The sequence below is a fragment of the Pteropus alecto genome, unplaced genomic scaffold, assembly GCF_000325575.1.
Source record: "Pteropus alecto unplaced genomic scaffold, ASM32557v1 scaffold61, whole genome shotgun sequence".
In the NCBI taxonomy this organism is placed as follows: Eukaryota; Metazoa; Chordata; class Mammalia; order Chiroptera; family Pteropodidae; genus Pteropus; species Pteropus alecto.
In genome coordinates, this window is record NW_006434835.1 from 2,880,113 (window position 1) to 2,885,301 (window position 5,189).

General features: G+C 45.0%; 1 long non-coding RNA gene across 1 annotated transcript in view; it reads right to left on the reverse strand.

Moving 5' to 3' along the window:
• Positions 1-2,299: 2,299 nt before the first annotated feature.
• LOC112478502 overlaps positions 2,300-5,189 on the reverse strand; it is a 4,721-nt gene continuing 1,831 nt past the window's right edge. Inside the window, exon 3 of the long non-coding RNA XR_003045877.1 lies at positions 2,300-2,424. This is a non-coding gene — a long non-coding RNA (uncharacterized LOC112478502). The remainder of the gene's footprint in view (positions 2,425-5,189) is intronic.

The following is a 5,189-nucleotide window of genomic DNA, read 5'->3' on the forward strand; positions in this document are numbered from 1 at the left end:
GCTCCCCCGCCCCGGTGTGAATCCGTCTTTGCTGGCTCTGCAGACTCCATATCCCCAACTGTCCCGGCCTCACCCCTTCTCTCTGAGCTCTGACCACCCATTCGCCTGCCAACCCGCACCCCGCCCCCCGCATTCCCGGGGTCCCGTACAGCTGCTCCTCACTCCCCTCTGCTCATGCTTCTCCCTGAAGGTACCCCCTTCCTCCTGCTGACTCCCCAGCTGGCAGGGCACCAGATATGCACCCCCAAATTCTTCCGTAAGCTCCAACCCCGAGCTCTGGTCCGGTCACAGTGGCCCAGGGCCGTCTAGCGTGCTTTACTGGCCCAACGTCCAGCGACAGCAGCTTCACCACCTTTGTAACAGTATTTACGTTATTTTCTCGATATTTTGTTTTGTTTTTACTCATTAATTGATATCTTTAAAAGTGATTGTCAAGGAAGTCAAGAAGGAAAAATCCATGGAGAAAAATCTTAAAATTTTAGAATTGAGAGAAAGATAGAAAACATCAGATGAACTGAAAGCAAATAAACCATATTTTAATCAATTTGTATGTATTGTGGGGTCATGTTTAATTCTGACATAAAAAAACAAACAAAGTTTTTTTGGAATAAGGCAAAGTTTGTTCATCCAAGACACAAACTTGAGACAATGAGCTCTAATGCTTCTCAGCTCTATCTTAAGAGCACCTCAAATTAAAGCTTTTTATTTTTTATTTTTAAGGTCAGAGGAAGAGAGGAGGGAGGAGGGACTCAGCAAGAGACGCCTGAGGACTATAGACAGCCAGGTCCCCGAAAGGGCCCAAGGAGGGATGAAATCGCTTTGTTTCGAGTCAGTTCCACACATTGCCCCCAGCTGACCTGAGCCTGGTCCCGAGGCAGCAGCAAGTCTTTGACCGAAACCACGGTTGTGTGCATATTTCCCCACCTCTTCAGGGGAGGCGCCCTCCGACAAGGGGCTGGTTTTGCGAAATACTCAAGCCCCAAGCAGAATTCCTCCCCCAGTCAGACTATCTATAGCGAGAACTATTAGCCTTACGGCTATGGGAGAAACTCAGGCTTGAATTTATGATAGAGTCAGAGAGAGAGAGAGGAGGAGAGAGGGGGTGGGGGAGAGAAGGGGAGAGTAAGAGAGAGGGTTCGCTCATTTCACTCCGTTACAAGTCTCCCCGTTTTTGGTCATCCCTCAATCTCGAGGGCAGTCAGGCTACTGCATCCAGGTTTGCTCCAGAGGGAGGATTAGCTTGTAAAACAGAGTCAGACTTGTCTGCGCATCATGCCCCTTTAATCCAGCTCCGACACCTTCTCATGCCCACCTCTTCCGAGATGGTCCCTGAGCCTTACAGGTGACATTCTTGGGTGCTCGGTTTACAAGCAGAGCAGCAGCAACGTTAGAAGAAGCAGCAGGCCAGGAGACCTATCCCCTAATATGGGACAAGGAATAAAAAATAATGAAGGTGGGCAGTGACGATCCGACAGACTCTCCTGGTCCGGAGTCCGAAGTTCTCTGATAATGTCATCATGTACTTAGGCAAACCCTCTACATGGCTCACACAGCAGCAGTCACTGAGACTGTCCAAGCATGAGATGTTTCTCATGTGACAATTTCTCTGAAGTTTATATCCTGTATCTAGCTGCAGTCTGCAATTACAAGGCTCAGAAGAAAAAAAACAAACAAACAGTTTTAGTTCTCAATAATTTCAAGGCAAAGGATGGGCGGCAGGGGGTGGGGGAGGGAGGCGGGAATAACACTAGTTCAGAGGGTTGCACAGCCAAGCACTTTCACTAGAAAAATTCAGGATCCAGTCCAGGCCACAGGTGAAAAATAAAGCTTTAAGGACACCTGAATCTAATATTCACAATTGTGCGTTATGGTTTCTACCGAAACACTTTTCTTTCTAAAATCACTCCCTTTTTTTTTTTTTAGCAAAGATAGCCAAATTAAGACTCATTCATTGTATAAGTCTAGTTCCAATAACTTTGGCCTGTTATTTGCATAAGTACAGCAAGAGTAGCAATTGCTCATAGAGGCTCCTTTAAATCTGCTTCTCTGGAATTTCAAAAGGAATTCCACTTCAGTTAGCTTCTCGGGGCCAAGAAGCCAAGCCACATCCCTGCCATTGGTCTGCGGGGGGAGCAATACCTATAGATCTGGGTGAATTCTTCAGGTTCTTGAGGTCTCCAAAAATGTCCTGAGGTTCTTTTGCCATCTCCCAGGAAAGCAACCTTCGTTCCTTACCTGGCTTACCTGGAGCGACTGCTGTGAAGCACGTAGGCAAGGTACTAGACTGTTTTTCCAAGGGGCTTTTATTGGCTTCCAAAGTCAGTCTTAATTTCCTAAAGCTTTCTGGTGGCATCCAGAGTCTGCGCATGTCTCTTCCACACATGGCATTCAGTCAAAGCCTTATCAAGAGTTTCCAATTGTGTCCTATTGTGAAGAGAACAGATTCCTATGGAATTTATGCAAGTGACCTTATTGCTGTGAAAATAATAATACTCATTCAGAGTCTCCAAATTTCTGGAGGGATCAGGTAGGGAGAAAAATATAAATGTTTTAATACCACTTAGAAAAGTATAATTTACCAAACTACCCTGAGAGAGAGAGAAAAAAAGAAACAAGTTAATCCAGTTATTCCTTACATGTCTACAAGTCGTCATCCAGTTTAAAGCCAGGATCCAAAAAATTCACTCTCAGAAACATGTCTCCTAAGCCAGAGTCCTCTCCACAGATCTTTCTCAAGACGAGACACTTGCAAAAGTGTCATCGTAAAGTCAAGGACCACCTAAATGCTAAGGCTCAAAGTGACACGGTTATAGATCTGACTATAATGTAATTGACAAAGGATTTTACTTTCCTGTGACATGTAACACTGTAACGTAACAATTAAAATTACAAATGAAAATATATCATGGCTTCATAGATGGACTGTTGGAGATTTTTATGCTTCTTGACAAACACAAGCTAGTGTAGATACGCGGGTGACGTATGGTGAACAGGCAAAGAGCAATTCTGAGGTGAAGAGGATTTTACCCTTCGCAAACAGAATCATTTTCATCCTCTGTGAGCGATTTGACTGTTGGATACTTGCGCACCGAGATGTCTTCGTGCATATAGCTCATACGAAAACAAAAAAGGAACGAACTGTTCTTAAGTGAGCTTTCTCTCTGCACTTGCGCCAAACTCCCTCCTCCAAGGAGACCGAAAATTAGTGACGCTGCAGTATCTGAGCTCAGTCAGTGTTAAAACGGGTATCGAAGATCCGGTATCCGCTTTCAGAAAGGAAAGAAACACCTCTATGGTATTTTTGAGCTCCAATTTCAAATTTCCAAGACAGAGGATCTCATGGGCCCGACTTGGGTGGATGTTTAGCTTAAATAAATTTGCCCATGATTTCAAGAGAGGGACAAGCCGGGAGCTGGAAAAACACTTCAAAGAGGTCTTTGAATGAATGAATGAATGATGCAGCTTTATTCACCTAAAAAGCTATAGTCTTCAGCACTTACACTATCAAATAGAAAAAAAAATGAAACTGTTCTAGCCATTCCGCTCATAAAAAAAGCAGAGAGAATTCACAAACATAAATGTGGTGATTAATAAAACATAAAATGAAAAATAACACTTATTTGGAAAGAGATTGGGTTTTGAACACCTATGTAGATATATGTGCTTCTGCGTAGGCCGGATGGATGAAAAGAATGAAAACGAGATCAGCGTGACAGGATACGGGAGAGGAGGGAACCACAGACGAAACAGGCCGCCGAAAAGACAGAGTACTGCCTGCGATCTCACATTAATAAACCCGAGTGTCACAAGATGAGCGGTAAACTGGGGGCCTCTCAGGTGGTTTGACGTGTGCTCATTGACGCTGTTCTTGCTCTGCACCTTGTACCTGAAATAAGTCCTACCTGTGAGTGTAACCGGCTCCTGAGTCTTACGAGTCCTTTTAGCCAATCGGCCAACAGGAGGGGCGTCTTGAGACCACCGAAACACAACCCAGCATGCGCGCACACACACACACCCCCACACAGACACCTCTGTAAATTAGTGAAATTACGCTCGCTAAATGAATTAAATGACAAGCAGTAAATAAGTGAACAGCGGAGCCAAAGAGTTAGGGAAGGTGTTTGCAATACCTAAAACCAAGAAAGTGCATGACATACAAGGAATTCCTATAAATCAATGATAAAAATGCAGAAAACCCAACACAAAAATGGGTGAGAGATTTGAACAGGCACTTCACGAAAGAGAATATCTAAATGGCTGATAACTGGAACCGGAAATGAAACCCCCAAGGAGATACAGACTGTAGACCCACCGGGACGGCTAACAGCGAAGGCGACACGGAAACGTTCATTGACGACACCCAGCGAGCGGGAGCCGTCGAGCAGCCGGGCGGCTTATTTTTCTGCGAGGAGTGGGATCTGGTTCAAGCACCCGAAAAACTCCGCGGGATACGTGCGTGTGAGGGGAACACGTCTATCTCTCCCTTACGAACCAGAATGCCACTCCTGGGCGTATACCCCACATGAATGCATACGGGTTTTGACCAAAGGACACGTACAAGGAAGGTCATAGCAACGTCTAGGAAAACGTTCCAAAGCCTCGCCGTAATAGAAGATTAAATGAGATGTGACATAGTCCAACTATGGAATCCTAGATAAGCATGAAAATGAACAAGCTACTGCTAGATTCAACACAAAGGAGAAGCCTACAACTACTGAGCGAAGAAAGCTAGACAGAAAAGACCTCACGCCGTGTGATTCCATCTGTCCAAACCTCCAAACCAGGCACCCTGGAGTGGGTTGTAGAAAACAGCACAGGGCGATTCTGGGGCACGGGTAAGGGTTTAGGGCCTGGGAGGAGGTTTTGGAGACTTCGTGGTTTTGGTAAGGTTTTATTTTTCTGTCAAGATGGTCATTTACATACATGTGTTCATTCTGTCAAAACTTTGCCATACTGTCCATTTATGAATTAATGCAACTTTCTTTATGTACAATGTGCTTCGATGAAAGATTCACCGAAGAGATAATACGATGGTTGCAAGTGACTGAATCGATTCCACAATCTGCTAACGCATTGCAGCCAATGTTTGCTGCTGCTGCAGGGGACAGTCCGCGCTGGGGACTGCAGAGTGTGTTACGGATGTGCACGTGTGTAGAGGATAAAAGTCCCCAGGCTAAAAAAAAAAAAAA